General features: G+C 33.8%; 1 protein-coding gene and 1 pseudogene across 1 annotated transcript in view; both read right to left on the reverse strand.

Moving 5' to 3' along the window:
- LOC148956902 (uncharacterized) overlaps positions 1–20999 on the reverse strand; it is a 173458-nt gene that overhangs the window by 92717 nt on the left and 59742 nt on the right. The gene's annotated exons all lie outside the window — the stretch shown is intronic.
- On the reverse strand, positions 5972–6779 carry LOC148956903 (uncharacterized; annotated as a pseudogene).

Here is a 20999-nt window from a genome sequence, read left to right on the forward strand (position 1 = left end):
GTTAAAAAAACAGTACTACAAAAAAAAACAGAGAAAGTAACTTGAAAAGAGAAAAGCAAAGGTATTCAACCGACGAAGCGTATCGAGAAGTAATAATTGAGAGAGCAAAACAAAACAGCAAGATGTGTTATCACAATGATGAAGATTATAGACATGTGAAAATTGATAAAGCCAAACAAAAGATCAAGGAGCGTTATCACAATGATGAAGATTATAGAAATGCAAAAATTGAGACAGCCAAACAAAACATCAAGGAGTGTTATCACCATGATAAAATTTATAGAGAAGCAACAATTGAGGAGGCTAGACAAAAGATCAAGGAGCGTTATCACAATGATGAAGATTACCGAAAAATATATAAGAAAAAAGTTGCTACCAGTATAATGGGTAGATACTGGGGTGACAAAAGCTATAGTGAAAAAATTAAATTCCCTGCAAGGTTGTACCGAAGAACGCATAAGGACAAAGGGGAAAATTACATTCAGAAATACAAGAAGATGGCAAAAATGCAGGCTGATCTCCGTAAATTCAGAATTATTTTACGCATGTTTTACCAGGATCACGAAAAGTATTCAAAATTACAAATTATAATTCTCTTTGAAAGAGCGGATGCTGTTGAAAAGTCAGCTAGAATTACATAAAGGCTCGATCATCGAATTTAAGCTGAAACTAAGTAAAGGACAATTATGCCTCCATATATTCACAGTGGTGTATAAGATTTCCCATTACATCTGTAAACTGTTCCACAGTTGCCGGTCCATACCTTGGAAGCTTTTCACTAAATATGCAACATTTCTTTTGGATATTACTATGAAGTTTTGCGAAAGCATCTCTAGCTGACTTTTCAACAAAATCTATTCTTTCAGAGATAATTTAAATCTTTAATTTTGAATATTTTTCGTAATCCCGGTAAAACATTCGTAAAATTTTTCTCAATTTACTAACAAAATAGCTATTAAAAAGTTATTATGTAAACTGCAAAAATATTTATGATATCTGAGCAATAATTTTAATCTTTTCATTCAAACTAACAAAATACCTGAAAATTTAAAAATTAGTTTTACTTTTTGTTAGGTTATGGATACTCGATACGATCCGGGTTGCAGCGGTAGCTAGCAACCTAGTAAGAGACGATCACGTCCAATGTTAAGAAATATAAAAACCCATACCTCGTAAAAAAGGAATCAGCTAAAAAAAAAGTACACCATTAGAACCGTCTAATTCAAAACCACTGTATAGTAAACTTTCTGTCCCTTGGCTTGAACAGCAAGGGAAATATATTGGCTTGAAAATCAAGCAAAGTTGCAGCTACTACAACATTCTGCCTAAACGGGATATTTTTTTTTCTTTTGTATCCAGAGATAGCTTGGCACTGGAACATCGTAGAGAGTTGTTCAATAGCTCATTTCAAAGGAAATTAATTGGGTTAAAAATAATTAGTAATTTACAGTTAAGAACGAAACTTAGCCCATAGTAACAGAAATAAGAATATCTAGGTTGCAGCGGTAGCTAGCAACCTTTTAATTACATAATCCGGGTTGCAGTGGCAGCTAGCAACCTAGTAAGAAACGCAAAATTAAAAAATAATCATTAAAAGATTGTAGCCAGGTCGTCTCTTACTATTCCAATTAAGAAAAAGCCATAGACTTTTTCCTGTTTGTAATTTCACATCAAATAAATTTTTATAATTATAGTAAGGAAAGAATTCCGGCCCCATTGTAACTAAATATAAAAATAAAAATTCCATTTTTTAGGAGTTTTGGGTTATTGTTTAGTCACTATGGGACGTGTTCTTCTCTTACTAGGTCTCTTACCCTTATTTGTTCTTTAATATAATCAGTTACTATGGACTAACGTTCGTTCTTTAATGTAAAAATAAAAAAAACAAGTTTTTTAAACTGAAAGTAAGGAGCGACATTAAAACTTAAAACGAACAGAAATTATTCCGTATATGAAAGGGGCTGTCCCCTCCTCAACGCCTCGCTCTTTACGCTAAAGTTTTTTTATTGTTTTAAAAAATAAAGTTGTGAGACAGAGTCAAACTTTAGCGTAAAGAGCGAGGCGTTGAGGAGGGGACAGCCCCTTTCATATACGGAATAATTTCTGTTCGTTTTAAGTTTTAATGTCGCTCCTTACTTTCAGTTTAAAAAACTTGTTTTTTTTATTTAATTTCTGATCGTTTTTTAGTTAATGCAGCTTTTATTTGCATAAAAATTTTACTTTTCTTTTGCTAAATGGATGTCTTTACAAATTAACTTACGTAACTAACTTCTATATTCGTATATTTTTCTTCTGGCGAAATATACAAAGTTGCAGATTTTTGCACATATGAGCTTAAAACCTATGTAATAGGGTTTTCTGATACGCTGAATCTGACGGTGTGATTGTCATTAAAATTCTTTCACTTGTAGGGGATGTTTCCCCCCTCTTTAAAAAATCGGGTAAATTTTCTCAGGCTCGTAGCCTTTGATGAGTAATACTAAACTCAATAAAATTTATATATTTGGAATCAGCATTATAAACCCATTCTTTTGATACATTTATTGACATCAAAATTCCGTTTTTAAAAGTTTCGATTACTATTGAGCCGTATCGCTTGTTTTTTTATTGTTTTTTTTTATTACGTATATGTTATTACGTATATGAGGGGGTTCTCCCCTTAGTCAAAACCACGCACATTACGTTAAAAGTTAAAAAAAAAATTGATTCAAAAAACCCTGAATAAAAAAGGACTGTTAATTAGAATAGATAGATCTTTTTAAAGCAATAAAAAAAAAAACTGTAGTGTAAAGAGCGAGGTATTGACTTGGGGGAGAACCCCCTCACATATGTTATAATTTCTGTTCGTTTTAAGTTCTAATATTCCTTCTTACAATTCAGTTGAAATATAATTATTCCATATATGAAAGGGCCTGCCCCCTCCTCAACGCCTCGCTCTTTACGCTATAGTTTTTTATTGTTTTAAAAAATAAAGTTGTGAGACAGAGTCAAACTTTAGCGTAAAGAGCGAGGCGTTGAGGAGGGGACAGCCCCAAACCCCTGAATCACACAGGCCGTTTAATTAGAATAGATAGCTCTTTTGAAAGCACTAAAAAAAACTGTAGCGTAAAGAGCGAGGTATTGACTTGGGGGAGAACCCCCTCACATACGTTGTAATTTCTGTTCGTTTTAAGTTCTAATATTCCTTCTTACATTTCAGTTGATATGTAATTATTCCGTATATGAAAGGGGCTGTCCCCTCCTCAACGCCTCGCTCTTTACGCTAAAGTTTTTTATTGTTTTAAAAATAAAGTTGTGAAACAGAGTCAAACTTTAGTGTAAAGAGCGAGGTGTCGACGAGGGGACAGCCCCTTTCATATATGGAATAATTTCTGTTCGTTTTGAGTTTTAATGTCGCTCCTTACTTTCAGTTTAAAAAACTTGTTTTTTTTACTTAATTTCTGATCGTTTTTTAGTTAATGCAGCTTTTATTTGCATAAAAATTTTACTTTCCTTTTGCTAAATGGATGTCTTTACAAATTAACTTACGTAACTAACTATATTCGTATATTTTTCTTCTGGCAAAAAATAAAAAGTTGCAGATTTTTGCAGATATGAGCGTGAAATCTATGTAATAGGGTTTTCTAATACGCTGAATCTGAAGTTTTGATTTTCATTAAAATTCTTTCAATTGTAGGGGATGTTTAACCCCTATTTAAAAAATCGAGTAAATTTTCTCAGGCTCGTAGCCTTTGATGATTAATACTAAACTTAATAAAATTTATATATTTAGAATCAGCATTATAAACACATTCTTTTGATAAATTTATGGACATCAAAATTCCGTTTTTAAAAGTTTCGATCACTATTGAGCCGTATCGCTTGTTTTTTTATTGTTTTTTTTATTACGTACATGTTATTACGTATATGAGGGGGTTCTCCCCTTAGTCAAAACCACGCTCTTTACGTTAAAAGTTAAAAAAATTTTTATTCACAAACCCCTGAATCACAAAGGCCGTTTAATTAGAATAGATAGCTCTTTTGAAAGCACTAAAAAAAAACTGTAGCGTAAGGAGCGAGGTATTGACTTGGGGGAGAACCCCCTCACATTCGTTATAATTTCTGTTCGTTTTAAGTTCTAATATTCCTTCTTACATTTCAGTTGAAAAAACTTGTTTTTTTTTATTTAATTTCTGATCGTTTTTAAATAATGCTTGGAAATCCGGCGCCCCCTTCATAGAAATGTCTCTTACCCCAAAGAAACATCCTCCACGGAAATATTCTCCAGAGTAACCCCTCCTCTAGCCCCCCCCTCCAGAAAAAATCCTTCCTGAAAATGGTTGTATACTTCCCAATAACCAATAAATAATGCTGGCAAGTACAGCGCCCCCCCCCCCCATGGCAAATTGCCTTCCTCCATGAAAAATTCCTTCATGAACAGATCCTCCAACATAACCACCGACCCACCCTTCCCTCCCACTACCAGAAAAAAAACCTCCTGAAAACTTCTGTATACTTCCCAATAACCAAAACGATATGTTAACATTGGGTAAAGTTCATAACTTTTAGCCCTCCCTCTGGGAACTTCGGGGGATTAAGTCATCCTAAAAGACATATTTATCATATTTTCGACCATGCTGAACAAAATGGCTATCTCAAAATTTTGATCGGGTGACTTTGGGAAAAAAATAAGCGTGGGAGGGGGCCTAGTTGCCCTCCATTTTTTTTGTCACTAAAAAAGGGCACTAGAACTTTTAATTTCCATTCCAATGAGCCCTCCCACGATATTATAGGACCACTGGGTCGATACGATCACCCCTGTAAAAAAAAAACCAAAAAAAAAAACAACAAATAAACATGCATCCGTGATATTTCTTCTGGCAAAAAATATAAAATTACACATTTTTGCACATAGAAGTTTGAAACCTCTACAGTAGAGCTCTCTTATACACGGAATATGGCGGGTTGAAGTGCAGTAGGCCTTAAGGGCTTTCAGGGGACCGCTCCTACTTTTTATCAAAACCAGCCAAATATTCTCAGGCGCGTAACTTTTGATAGGTAGCAAACTTGATGAAACTTATATATTTGAAATCAGAATTGAAATTTGATTCTTTTGATATATCTATTGGTATCAAAAACCCGTTTTCTAGAGTTTCGGTTACCATTGAGCCGGGTCGCTCCTTACTTACAGTTCGTTACCACGAACTGTTTGACTTGAAAGCTGTGAACTTACACCTTATAAGTTCTCTGATAGCGCCGCTTATAGCGCTAAAGATTGTGTTATCAAGGCCTGCGCCACAGCAATGGGGAGTGAAGCAAATTTATGACCGCGCCACCTTCAATCATTGAGAGAAAATAAAATGTGTATCCATATAAATGTAACCTCTTTTCCACGAGCTATCTGGAGATCAGATTCCCTGGGAACGTACCTTGGAGATATGCGAACTAATTACCTGTCGTTAGACTAGATACAGACATATAAAATGAAATCAACACAGGTAAAAAGCAATAGATTTATTGAGACTTACATATTTAGGTGAATAGCAGTTGATCACTTCAAATGACAACAACGGTGACTGAGATAACAACAATGATAACAAAAAACACTTTTCTTCACTATACATTCTAAATCCTGATCATGTGCCGTGGGAGCTACCCCACGATTGGCCTAAGTCCTCAGGCAGGCCAAACCCTCTGTCCAATAATCTGTCTTAATTATTTCTGATGATTCAAACGTTCACATGGCTCTTATAATTTTAACTTTCTTAAAAATATTGTGTGTAGCATCTTTTTTATTGCCCACTATCTTAGCGAAATCCAAATCTGGATAGCGCCGTTCTTTGTCTGAGGCTAACTGCAATTTTTCTCTTTGCTGATAAAGGATTTTTTCTTTCTTTTTGTGACTAGATCTAAACTTAATTAGAGGAAGTCGGAATTATCTTTAGAAAGAAGGAGCTTTATTTTTATATTTTAAATATATCGCATCCATATTTCATGGATGAATACGCCTGTTTATTAAAGGTAGAAAGAATTCGAGACATAGTAGCTTAAGCCCCTGGAACTTTGGAGAAATAGTGAGACTTTGTAGAACGGATTCAACCTCATGTACTTGAAACGTTTTCATATCTATCATTCCTACAATTTCCAAAGCCGCAACTGATCTTTTTTCAGAGTCTTTGGATAGTCAACTGTAAAGTGTCTTTAAAAAACATTGATATCTAGAAAATTGACTGTTTTTCAACGCAGCACAGCAACATTTAGCTAATTCTAAAAAATCATGAGCATTAAAATTGGTAACAAATTGAGGAACGTCTTTTCCTTCCGCAATCATAAGAGTCATCTCTCGTATAACAAACATTTTTTCAATTTGGTTTCCATAAGTGAAAAAAACACTTTCAAGAATTGTTAAATCTTGCTTCACACGATAACTTTGGAGCAAATATTGAGCAATTTCCTCTTTAATAGCAAGAAAGTTGTACTTTTCTACAATGTATGTAAATGCATCTCTGTTTGTTGTTTCGAAAAAAGAAGCCTTGTTCCAGAAACCTGTTTTGAAACCTTCTTTATAGTAATCCATAATACTTTTCATAGTTTCAAAGTTCAAATCATGGGCCAGCACAAGATTGGTTCGTTTTTCAAGCATGTCCGTTTCTAGCATAGCCTTCAAGACATCACTAACAGCTGTTAAAAGTGATTTCTGGACTTCAATGTCACCATTATCACATTGAATAGTAATCACAGGGCTTTTCTTCCATACTGAAATTGGTCAAAATTTGTGTAAGGCCAGAAACTCGACTCATTTCTGAAACCGAATTTGTCTTATTCTCTTTGTCTTGTGGTTGTGTTTCTTTATGTTTGAAGACTTTCTTTTCTTTTCTTTCTTTATTTATTTCTTTCTTTCCTTTTAATTTTTTATTACTTAAATCGGAGAATTTTCGTAGAGCGTTCAATAATGATATAGTCATATTAAATTGAAACCTCACCTTAGATAAAGGATGTTTAGTTCTCGTATCAAGTAACAAAATTCCAACAAAAAATCAAATTAGTTTAGAATTTTCAGGAATTTTTCTAGTTTTAAATTAAAAGATTAAAAATATTGCTCAGATACCATAAATGTTTTTGCAGTTTATAGCTTTAGCAATTCTGAACTTAAATCTAAAAAAAAATATTTTTCTCAGTTTTTACGTTACGTCACTCGTTACGTCATATATGGTTAATAGTACATAATTGGTGTTAGATGTTACGTCATGTCACTTAATACGTCATAAATGGTTATTAGTAGACAATCGATAGAATATTTGTTCTTTATTAAAAGAAAGGGACAATAAATACCTATCCGTGATCTTTCTTCTGACAAAAAATATAAAATTCCACGTTTTTGCAGAAAGAAGCTTGAAACCTCTGCAGTAAGGATCTCTGATACGCTGAACCTGACGGTGTGATTTTCATTAAGATTCTATGACTTTTAGGGGTTTTTCCCTTTTTTCAAAAATGGGACAAATTTTCTCTGGCTCGTAACTTTTGATGGGTATAACTAAACTGGATGAAACTTACATATTTAAAATCAACATAAAACCCAATTCTTTTGATGCATCTATTCGTATCAAAATTCCGTTTTTTACAGTTTCGGTTATTATTGAGACGGGTCGCTCTTACTATACAGTTCGTTACCATGAACTATTTGAAAAAAAAGAGAAAAAAAGATGCCGTTTGGGCAGAATGCTGCAGTAGCTGCCACTTTTCTTGATTTTCAATCCAATATATTTCCCTTACTGTTAAAGCCAAATGACAGAAAGTTTCCTATACAGGGGTTTTGTATTTTAGGAGTTATGGGTTATTATATTTCTTAACATTGTACATCATCGTCTCTTACTAGGTTGCTAGCTACTGCTACAATTCAGATTAAAATATTTTATGTAAATATAAAAAAAATCGTTTCGACAAACACCATTTATGCTATATCAGTCCTTTATGTAATCCTTAATGAAAACCCGGGAAAAAAGGCAAACAAATAAACATGCATCTGTGATCTTTCTTCTGGCAAAAAATACAAAATACCACATTTTTGCATATAGGAGCTTGAAACCTCTACAGTAAAGTTCGCTGATATGCTGAATCTGACCGTGTGATTTTCATTAGGATTCTATGACTTTTAGGGGGTGTTTTCCCCTTTTTTAGAAAATAAGGCAAATTTTCTCAGACTTGTATTTTTTGATGGATATGAGTAAACTTGATGAAGCTTATATATTTAAAATCAGCATAGGAATCCAATTCTTCTGCTGTATCTATTAATATTAAAGTTACTTTTTTTAGAGTTTCAGTTACTATTGAGACGAGTTGCTCTTACTATACAGTTCGTTACCATGAACTGTTTGATAAATTATTACTAATTAAAGTAAATCACTAAACTCATTTAAGAATTATTGTCAATAATACCTTGCGATAACGTTGTGGCTTAAGCTGCACCTTTTGATCGAAGGTTGGCAGGTTCAAACCCATGTGTCGCAAGAAAATTGATGTAGATGCATAAGCTTTGTCTCTAAAACATCCGCTTAAAATGTAAAAATCCATTTCTTTTAATGTATGTATCGGTATCAAAATTCCGTTCCTTAGGGTTTCGGTTACTAGCGAGACGGGCCGCTCTTACTATACAGTTTATTACCACGAGCCGTTTGATAGATATAATGAACTGTGCCGATCCTCTGTATTAAAATTTTAACTACCTATATAACCCTGATAAAGATGAAACTTACATAATCAAGATATATAATGAACTATATCGATCCTTTATGGAACGTGTTGAGTCAATTGAAACAAAAGGGAAACCAAACGAACTTTAAAGTTTTCAGGTTTATTTCTGGTTTTAATTAAAAAATGAAAATTATCGATCAGACACCATAAATATTTTTGCACTTTGCAGATAAACAAAATTATTTTATTTAAAATTTTCAGGAATTATTCTAGTTTTTGTTGACAAATAAGATTTTTTTTTCAAGAAATTGAGCAGCTAACTAAGTCCAATATATGCATTGGTATGTTCTTCAAATGATCGTTTTTTAATGTAGTTACAAACAGGAAAAAGCCTATGGATTTTTCTTATTTGGAATAGTAAGAGATGATCTTCAGAGAATGAGGCTTCAAACTAAGCCCATTATGTGCCAATATTTGCAGTAATAGTATATTTTTTAGTTTATTAACGAATTTATTATCATGTTTTATATATAACTTGCTTACAAGTCTCTGATGGTACAATGTAAGAATACACAATTGTCAGGTGAAATAACGGGGTTCGATTCCCCGTCGCGGAGAACTTTTAAATTGTTGAAATTAAAGCAATGTCTTTTAAATTTTAAATTTTAATAAGGAACTCGTTTAGTTACCCCCTAGCTAAAATACTGAGGATTATATGAATGAACCACAGGGTTCAGTTCCTTTGGACTTGAGTTCATTCTTTACTATAAAATCCTTATATAAAGTGTTTAAGTTACTATTGGCTAGAGTTTGTTCTTTATTATAAGATATTCACATAGTTATGTGAGGCAGCGTGGCCGAGTGATTTAAGGCGCTGGTGTTAGCTACCCGTCATTTCGGAGGTATGGGTTCGAACCCCACCGCTGACAATATTTTAGACCAAAGCAAACAAATTACCTGTTTGAGTCATAAATTGTATTCTTATTTTATTTAGTATGGGCTGAAGTTCGTTCTTTACTGTAATTATTATAGAAACACATCTTGCTGTTTTGTTTGATTACTTCTCGATACACCTGGTCGGTTGAATACCTTTGCTTTTTTCTTTTCAAGATACTATCTCTATTGTTTGTGTAGTACTGTTTTTTCAACTTGCGTATAGCTTGCTTCCATCTAACCATTATCTAATCAAGAATGAGAACATTTACATCTTTGTCGTTCTTAAGTAGTAATTACGACGTCACGGCGTAATGATTTTATTGACGTCATGGCGCAATGACATTATTTCATGACGTCTTCAGAAAAAACAATATATTTTCGTGTTTTTGTATTCACGTCATAGCTCTAATATAAAAAACTATGATGACATTCATTATTTATCTAGTAGGGTTTCAGACAAGGTAGTTCTAATGATGTACTGTTGTTTGATCTGACTCTATTTTTAGGAGTTTTGGGTTTTTATATTTCTTAGCATGGGACTGATCGTCTCTTGCTAGGTTGCTAGCTACTGCTGCAACCCAAATTATAAGAGGCAGCCTGGCCGAGTGGTCCAAGGTACTGGTGTTAGCCACCAGTCTCTTCGGAGGCGTGGGTTCAAATCTTACCGCTGGTATACGATTATGTTTGAAAGACTGCAGCGTGAAAAGACATCGAAAATGCAGTTTTTGGTGGAAAAATTTAGTCTCTTTTAGAAATAATTTATTTTAGTTACTATAGATTTTTAACCCAATTAATTTCCTTTAAAATGAGCTATTGAACAACTCTCTACGATGTTTCAGTGCCAAGCTATCTCTGGAAACCAAGAAAAGAGAAAAAAAGAAAAAAATATCCCGTTTAGGCAGAATATTGTAATAGCTGCCACTTTTCTTGATTTTCAAGCCAATATATTTCCCTTGCTGTTCAAGCCAAGGGACAGAAAGTTTCCTTTACAGAGGTTTCTGACAAGGCGGTTCTAATGGTGTACTTTTTGTTTTGATCTGACTCCTTTTTTAGGAACTATGGGTTTTTATATTTCTTAACATTGGACGTGATCGTCTCTTACTAGGTTGCTAGCTACCGCTGCAACCCAGATTTCAGCTATATCCGATTAAACTTAAATACTCCCCATTTATGCTGAACTGTATCGGTCCTTTATGTAGCATAGCGCAATGATATTATTTCATGACGTCATCAGAAACAACAATATAATTTCGTGTTTTTCTATTCACGTCATAGCTCTAATATAAAACTATGATAACATTCATTATTTATCTAGTAGGGTTTCAGACAAGGTAATTCTAATGATGTACTTTTGTTTTGATCTGACTCTATTTTTAGGAGTTTTGTTATATTTCTTAGCATTGGACTGATCGTCTCTTACTACGTTGCTAGCTACTGCTGCAACCCAAATTCACATATATATTTATTTATGAGAGGCAGCCTGGCCAAGTGGTCCAAGGCACTGGTGTTAGCCATCAGTCTCTTCGGAGGCGTGGGTTCAAATCTTACCGCTGGTATACGATTATGTTTGAAAGACTGCAGTGTGAAAAGACATCGAAAATGCAGTTTTTGGTGGAAAAATTTATTCTCTTTTAGAAATAATTTATTTCAGTTACAAAAGGTTTTTAACCCAATTAATTTCCTTTAAAATGAGCTATTGAACAACCCTCTACGTTGTTCCATTGCCAAGCTATCTCTGGATACAAAAAAAGAAAAAAGAAAAAAATATCCCGTTTGGGGAGAATAACGTGGTTAAAGTCACTTTTCTTTATTTTCAAGCCAATATATTTCCCTTGCTGTTCAAGCCAAGGGACAGAAAGTTTCCTATACAGGGGTTTCGAACAAGGCGGTTCTAATGGTGTACTTTTTGTTTTGATCTGACTCCTTTTTTAGGAACTATGGGTTTTTATATTTCTTAACATTGGACGTGATCGTCTCTTACTAGGCTGCTAGCTACCGCTGCAACCCGGATTTTTCTTCTTTGAAATAGTAAGAGATGAACCTCAAACAATAAAGTAGCTAACTAAGGCCAATGTATGCAATGGTTTGTTATTGCAATGATCGTCCTTTAATGTAAAAGACATCAAAAATGCAGTTTTTGGTGGAAAACTTTATTCTCTTTTAGAAATAATTTATTTTAGTTACTATAGATTTTTAACCCAATTAATTTCCTTTAAAATGAGCTATTGAACAACCCTCTACGATGTTCCAGTGCCAAGCTATCTGTGGAAAAGAAAAAAAAAGAAAAAAATATACTGTTTGGGGAGAATAACGTGGTTAAAGTCAATTTTCTTGATTTTCAAGCCAATATATTTCCCTTGCTGTTCAAGCCAAGGGACAGAAAGTTTCCTATACAGGGGTTTCGGACAAGGCGGTTCTAATGGTGTACTTTTTGTTTTGATCTGACTCCTTTGTTAGGAACTATGGGTTTTTATATTTCTTAACATTGGACATGATCGTCTCTTACTAGGTTGCTAGCTACCGCTGCAACCGGCATTATGATTTATGTACAAAAATCAAATATCTTTGAAAATACATCAAAATGCAGTTTTTGATGGAAAAATTTATTCTTTTTTAGAAATAATTTATTTTAGTTACTAAAGATTGTTAACCCAATTAATTTCCTTTAAAATGAGTTATTGAACAACTCTCTACGATGTTCCAGTGCCAAGCTATCTGTGGAAAAGAAAGAAAAAAAAATATGCCGTTTGTGGGGAATAACGTGGTTAAAGTCAATTTTCTTGATTTTCAAGCTAATATATTTCCCTTGCTGTTCAAGCCAAATGACAGAAAGTTTCCTATACAGGGGTTTCGGAAAAGGTGGTTCTTATGGTGTACTTTTTGTTTTGATCTGACTCCTTTTTTAGGAGCTAAGGGTTTTTTATTTCTTAACATTGGACGTGATCGTCTCTTACTAGGTTGCTAGCTACCGCTGCAACCCAGATTCAGTTGAAAAATAAGATTTTTTTTTCAAGGAATCGAGCAGCTAACTAAGTCCAATATATAGAATGGTATATTCTTCGAATGATCTCTTTTAATTAGGTACCTAGCTACCGCTGCAAACCGAAACTATTAAAAAATTATTTTATCTTTAATTACAGAAGGAACTAGATGTAGCAAGTTTTACTATTGAGACGAGTCGCTCTTACTATACAAACAACATACAGTTCGTTATCATGAACTGTTTGCTTTTATGTATCTATTGGTATCAAAATTTCGTTCTTTAGAGTTTTGGTTACTATTGAGACAAGTAGCTATTATTACTATAGAGTTCATTACCATGAACTGTTTGATTGCTTCAAAATTCAAATATCTTTGAAAATACTGCAGCATGAAAAAGCATCAAAAATGCAATTTTTTGGACAAAATTGATTCTAATTTAAAAAGTATTTTATTTTTAATTACAAAAGTGACTAGATGTAGTAATTTCCTATAAAATGATCTATTGTACAGCTCTCTAAGATTTTCCAGTGCCAAGCTAGCTGAGGAGGAAAAAACAACGGAAAGAAAAAAATATCCCGTTTGTGGAGAATAACGTGGTTAAATTGAATTTTCTTATTTTTCAAGCCAATATATTTCCCTTTCTGTTCAAGCCAAATGAAAGAGAGTTTCCTATACAGGGGTTTCGGACAAGGCAGTTCTAATGGTGTACTTTTTGTTTTGATCTGACTCCTTTTTTAGGAGCTATGGGATTTTATATTTCTTAACATTGGACGTGATCGTCTCTTACTAGGTTGCTAGCTACCGCTGCAGCCTGGATAATACTTCAGTTACTATGGGTTACAGTTCGTTCCTTATTGTAAAAATTTATTTTAGTTACTATAGATTTTTAACCCAATTAATTTCTTTTAAAATGAGCCATTGAACAACTATCTACGATGTTCCACTGCAAAGCTATCTCTGGAAAAGAAAGAAAAAAAGAAAAAAATATCCCGTTTAGGCAGAATGTTGTGGTAGCTGCCACTTTTCTTGATTTTCAAGCCAATATATTTCCCTTGCTGTTCAAGCCAAAGGGCGGTAAGTTTCCTTTCAAGGGGTTTCGGACAAGGCGGTTCTAATGTTGTACTTTTTGTTTTGATCTGACTCCTTTTTTAGGACTATATGGGTTTTTATATTTCTTAACATTGGACGTGATCGTCTCTTACTAGGTTACTAGCTACCGCTGCAACCCGGATTTTAATATATCCTATATGGTCTAGAGGTTGGGATAGCTCTCACCCAGTAGGCTTGAGTTCAATTTCCGTATGGAAAATGTTTACTTATGATGATTTCTTAAGAAATATAATTAAAATTTCTTAATGTAATAAAAATGATTTGTTTTAATTACAAAAGATTTTTAACCCTATTAATTTCCATTAAAATGAGCCATTGAATAACTCTCTACGATGTTCCAGTCCCAAGCTATCTGTTGAATTACTAACCTATATTATAATTAGGTGGCGCATAAAATTTAGTTATAGAAGAGGTCGTTCTTTATTATAAACATTAGTTTTTACTATGGGGCGTGATCATCTCTTACTGGGTTGCTAGCTACCGCTGCAACCCGGAAAATCTCTTACTAGGTTGCTAGCTACCGCTGCATCCGGGAATACTGTAAAATCAAGCAGATAACTAAATCAACCACTGATCTGGATTTTCAAGCCAATATTTTTCCCTTGCTGTTCAAGCCAAGAGACAGATAATTTCCTATGCTGGATTTTGGACAAGGTGGTTCTATTATTATACTTTTTATTTTGATCTGACTCTTTTTTTAGGAGTTATTTTATTTCCTATCATTGGACGTGATCGTCCCTTACTAGGTCGCTAGCTACCGCTGCAACCCGGATAGCTACCCCTGGAACCACCGTATATCAGTTACTATGGACAAGGTATCGTTCTTTACTGTAATTTTCTTCTTTGAAATAGTAAGAGACGAACCTCAAATGATCAAGTAGCTAACTAAGTCCAATGCATGCAATAACTTTTTATTCCAATGATCGTCTTTTAATGTAACATATCAGTTACTATGCGAGAGAAATCGTTCTTTACTGTAATAATTTCCTTTAAAATGAGCTATTGAACAACCCTCTACGAAGTTCCAGTGCCAAGCTATCTCTGGATACAAAAAAAGAAAAAAAAAATATATCCCGTTTGGGGAGACTAACGTGGTTAAAGTCAATTTTCTTGATTTTCAAGCCAATATATTTCCCTTGCTGTTCAAGCCAAGGGACAGAAAGTTTCCTATACAGGGGTTTCGGACAAGGCGGTTCTAATGGTGTACTTTTTGTTTTGATCTGACTCCTTTTTTAGGAGCTATGGGTTTTTATATTTCTTAACATTGGACGTGATCGTCTCTTACTAGGTTGCTAGCTACCGCTGCAACCCGGATTGAATTACTAACCTATACTATAATTAAGTGTCGTATAAAATTTAGTATAGGCAAGAGGTCGTTCTTTATTATACTTAGCATTGGACTGATCGTCTCTTACTAGATTCGGAAGCGTGGGTTCAAATCTTACCGCTGGTATACGATTATGTTTGAAAGACTGCAGTGTGAAAAGACATCAAAAATAGAGTTTTTGGTGGAAAAATTTATTCTCTTTTACAAATAATTTATTTTAGTTACCATAAATTTTTAACCCAATTAATTTCCTTTAGAATGAGCTATTGAACAACTCTCTACGATGTTCCAGTGCCAAGCTATCTGTGGAAAAGAAAAAAAAAATATCCCGTTTGGGGAGAATAACGTGGTTAAAGTAAATTTTCTTGATTTTCAAGCCAATATATTTCCCTTGCTGTTCAAGCCAAGGGAAAGAAAGTTTACTATACAGGGGTTTCGGACAATGCGGTTCTAATGGTTTACTTTTTGTTTTGATCTGACTCCTTTGTTAGGAACTATGGGTTTTTATATTTATTAACATTGGACGTGATCGTCTCTTACTAGGTTGCTAGCTACCGCTGCAACCCGGATTATTTCTGCTACTATGGGCTAAGGTTTGTTCTTTACTGCAAAACTAGCAAAACAGTTTTTAAGTCTGATGAAGATTTAACTGATGTGTCTAAAGTAAGGTTGCAATTCGACGATTTTGTTTTGGCCTTATTATAATTGGTATGGTGAAATAGTAATATGCATATGGTTCTTAAATCATACTTCTTTATGGTCCCATTTGGTCTAGTGGCTAGGATAGTTAACTTTCACTGAAGAGGACCGGGTTCGATTCCCGGTGTGGGAAAATTTTTAACTCTATAATCTTCGAACATTCGAACCTTTTATAATTTATAATGATGTATAATATAAATACTGTAATCTTCCCTATAGTGAAGTTGCCTATGCAAGTTAGTATAGGGTTATACAGTGGATAGCGTGTTGGAATTAACTCCGAAGGTTCAATTACTGCTCCAGGCAATTTTGTATTCATATTTTTTACCCACTAATGACAACAAGGTAAATAGCGGAGCAATGTATAAGAGAAAAAAAGATACAAGCTACTAAAAAAAATATTTACTCAAGACACGAAAAAATATATACACTCAACACACAAAACGAAAGATAAAAAAAAACACACAGACTACGAAAAATATATACACTCAAGACCGTGAAACGGCGGTAGTTGGTTCTTATTTATATTGTTTTGATCTGACTCCTTTGTTAGGAACTACGGGTTTTTATATTTCTTAACATTGGACGTGAGCGTCTCTTACTACGTTGCTAGCTACCACTGCAACCCGGATGCTAACTACCGCTGCAACCCGGATTGTGTTTCGATCTGACTCTATTTTTACGAATTATGGGCTGTAAAATATTACAAACAGGAAAAAGCCTACGGCTTTTTCTTCTTTGAAATAGTAAGAGACGAACCTCAAACGATCAAGTAGCTAACTAAGTCCAATGCATGCAATAACTTTTTATTCCAATGATCGTCTTTTAATGTAACATATCAGTTACTATGGGAGAGACATCGTTCTTTACTGTAATTGAATTACTAACCTATACCATAATTAAGTGTCGTATAAAATTTAGTATAGGCAAGAGGTCGTTCTTTATTATAAAATTTTACGAATTTTTTACCGGGATTACGAAAAATATTCAAAATTAAAGATTAAAATTATCTCTGAAAGAATGGATTTTGTTGAAAAGTCAGCTAGAGATGCTTTCGCAAAACTTCATAGTAATATCCAAAAGAAATGTTGCATGTTTAGTGAAAAGCTTCCAAGGTATGAACCGGCAACTGTGGAACAGTTTATAGATGTAATGGGAAATTTTATAGATCACTGTGAATATATGGAGGCATAATTGTTCTTTACTTAGTTTCAGCTTTAATTCGATGATCCAGACTTTATGTACTAACTACATCCAAAGACTATGACGTCATTGATTAATATTGTATATAAAAAATTAAGTTTTTCGTAAAAAAAATTAATTAAAAAAAAAATTAAGTACAAATAGCGCTAGATCTAGAGATTTCCTTTAAAATGAGCCCTTGAACAACTCTCTACGATGTTCCAGTGCCAAGCTATCTGTGGAAAAGAAAGAAAAAAATATCCCGTTTGTGGAGAATAACGTGGTTAAAGTCAATTTTCTTGATTATCAAGCCAATATATTTTCTTTGTTATTCAAGCCGCAGGGCGGTAAGTTTCCTTTATAGGGGTTTCGGACAAGGCGGTTCTAATGGTGTACTTTTTGTTTGATCTGACTCTTTTTTTAGGAGTTAGGGGTTTTTATATTTCTTAACATTGGACGTGATCGTCTCTTACTAGGTTGCTAGCTACCGCTGCAACCCGGATGTAACTACACCTGGAACCACCATATATAAGTTAGTATGGGAGAGAGATCGTTCTTTACTGTAATAATACAAAACCTGCTGCTACCCTTATTTCGTACCTTAACTTCAGCAGTTTTATTCTCGTACATAGCATTAGTATACCATATAATGATAAAACTTTTGCTAAAGCTCTTCTATCAACAGAATCGAACGCTTGCTCATAATAATCTATAAACCTGAGGACCAAAGGTTATATGACCAGATTCGAAGATCTTCAAGGCTATAATTATTGACTATGGATGTGTATAAATCCACAGCAGCAAAATATATATAAACGATTATACCAATTGTGAGGAGAATTAGTAGGCAAATCAAATAGTTTCGAAATAATTTCTTTGTATGAATATTGCGACTCCGTACGACTTCGTTGGTATCAATGGTTATATGCTTTGTTGCTTCCTCATAACTTGGAGGACCGAATATGCTATCATAATTTGGAAGACCATTTCCATTTTCATCACTCATTGTTTGCAATATTTAGTGTTAAGAGACTCTATCTCTTTTAAAGTTTTAAAACCAAAACTCATTTTCAAACTATCCCTATTTATTTCCTAATAAAACTAAAGTAAAGAAATTTTTTGTATAAATTATTTGTAAAACAAGAAAATTTTCTCACTTTTTAAACTTTGTGATTTTTCCATGAAAACATTAATTCCTGAAAGTTTTTTAAAATACATAACTGCCCTGCTTTTGTACGTCATAAGATACGTTTTGTATTCTAGTATCATGTTTGTCCAGTTAATATTTTGCCCACCCTGGCAAAACTATACAATTTTTTTAGGGCTAAAGCGAAAAAAGGTTAAGCCGCATCTACATCGGACATTTTCTGAAAAACTGGGCCAGAAAACTGGAAAAATGGGTAATGTAGACCACTGCTGCCGTCCCAGTTTTCCGTTTCTGGTTATGGCACAAAAAGACGCCAATAAATGTGCTGGTATGCCACAAAATGGATAGTTACGATAGATTGCTCCGTATTCTGGCAACTCTAGTAAGCGCCAAATTTGAAAAAGAAGCAATGGGATTCACCAAAAAAAGACAAAGAGGCTTTTAAAAACTCTCCCAAATGGTCAAATGAAGAGAGTTTCTCAGTAATTGATATTTAGAAGGACAAATTTGATGACCTACAGAAAATAGTACCTAAAGTTCAAACTCATATGGCCACGTCTACTTTCGGCATTTTCTTGAAAACTGGGCCGGAAAAGTGCAGTGAAGACTAATCAAAGCATGGTTTAATTATAGAAAAAGCCAAGACAGATAGTCCGGGTGATTGAGAGGCAAGTCTGGCATAAACACTTTTTAGGATGGTATAAAAATGATGTTTTTTCACTTTTTAACTTATCGATTAACTTTTTTTAACTTTTGCTTTAACTTTTTGAGTGCTCTCTTGTGACAAAAAGCTGCGTCGGGTAGCCTGGGTTGTGGTGATAGCTACGATCCAGTCTGGAACGAACCATGGTTTATAGTAAATAAAAATTGAAGTGTTTTAAAAACTGTCTATTAAGAAAAAAAATCATTTATTGCTCATTCAGGAGCAATAGGGGTTTGCTATATAGGGGTTTCGAACAAGTTGCTTTTTACCGCTGCAACTATATAGGGGTTTCGAACAAATTGCTAGCTACCGCTGCAACCTGGACTAACTAATTCCGTTATATGTAATACTTTGGTATTCTAATGATTTTCTTTTAATATATTTCTGTAATCTTCATCATTATCTTGACTCTTTTGTTAGGAGGTAGGGGTTTTCATATTTCTTAACATTGGACGTGATCGTCTCTTACTAGGTTGCTAGCTACTGCTGCAACCCGAACTATATAGATAAACCTAATTGACAAATGCCATTTATGATGAGCTATATCGGTCCCTTATGTATTTTACGTAAGACTACCGCTGCATCCCGGATATGCATGATTACAAACAAGAAAAAGCCTACGGCTTTTTCTTCTTTGAAATAGTAAGAGACGAACCTCAAACAATCAAGTACCTAACTATGTTCAATGTTTTCAATGGTTTTAATTCAAATGATCGTCTTTTAATGTAATTAACTTTATAATCTTCGAACATTTGAACCTTTTATAATTTATAATGATGCATAATATAAATACTGTAATCTTAACTATAGTGAAGTTGCGGATGCAAGTTAGTATAGGGAAGAGTTCGATCTTTATTATAATCTGTTAGGAACTATGGGTTTTTATATTTCTTAACATTGGACGTGATCGTCTCTTACTAGGTTGCTAGCTACCGCTGCAACCCGGATACTACAAGAGATCCTCTTGACTGACACCATTTATGATCGATCCTTATGTCCCACTATACAAGTTTGTATAGGCAAGAGTTCGTTCTTTATTGTAAAATGGTCGTGATTGTCTCTTACTAGGTTGCTAGCTACCGCTGCAACCAGGATATATGTTCTATTATCCTTTGGAGGAAATTTTTAATATATTGAATTTAAATATAACTGTTCAAGCCCATACTACAGTTATTTTTCCTATGCAAGTTTGTATAGACAATAGGTTGATCCTTATTACACCCATAAAATGACGTAACGAGTTACTTGAAGCAAAAGGAAAACCAAACGAATTAAAAAATTTGAGGTGTTTTTCCGGTTCGAATTAAAAATTTAAAATTATAAATAAGAAACCATAAATATGTTTGCAGTTTGCAGTTAAATAAAATTATTTTATTTAATATTTTCAGGAATTATTCTAGTTTCAATTGACATAGCCCCATACACACCTTTCAGTTACTATAGGCTAGAGTTCGTTCTTTATTGTAAATTTACTCAGGCAGTGCTAGCGCGCTGCCTATGATAATAAACTGATTACACACAGGAAAAAGCCTACGGCTTTTTCTTCTTTTAAATAGTAAGAGAGGAGTCTCAAATAATCAAGTAGCTAGCTAATTCCAAAGGTATGCAATTTTTGTTATTCCAATGATCGTTTTTTATTGTAACTAGGTTTCAGCCATCTCTACAGCCATGATACTATTGGAAATTACATAATTCCTATTTATATTTTAGTTAACATGGGCAAGGTGTCGTTCTTTATTGTACCGGATATATGGACTAAGGTTCGTTCTTTCATGTAAAACTAGCAAAACATTTTTTAAGCCTGATGAAGATTTAACTAATGTGTCAAAAGTAAGGTTGCAAGTCGACGATTTTGTTTTGGCCTTATTATAATTGGTATGGTGAAATAATAATACGCATATGGCTCTTAAATCATACTTCTTTATGGTTCAATATGGTCTAGTGGCTAGGATAGTTAACTTTCACTTAACAGGCTCGGGTTCGATTCCAGGGGTGGGAAAATTTTTAACTCTATAATCTTCGAACATTTGAACCTTTTATGATTTATAATGATGCATAATATAAATACTGTAATCTTAACTATAGTGAAGTTGCGTATGCAAGTTAGTATAGGGAAGAGTTCGATCTTTATTATAATCCACAATAGCTAAAAGTAAATGAGGAAATGTTTATCTTATTTTCCCTTCATTCATTTATTCTTGTCTTGTTTTCGTTTTTTTTTCTTCTTATTTGTTTGCTTCAAG

Source organism: Artemia sp. Qi Xiang Cuo, chromosome 1, assembly GCF_049724085.1.
Source record: "Artemia sp. Qi Xiang Cuo chromosome 1, ASM4972408v1, whole genome shotgun sequence".
Classification (NCBI taxonomy): Eukaryota; Metazoa; Arthropoda; class Branchiopoda; order Anostraca; family Artemiidae; genus Artemia; species Artemia sp. Qi Xiang Cuo.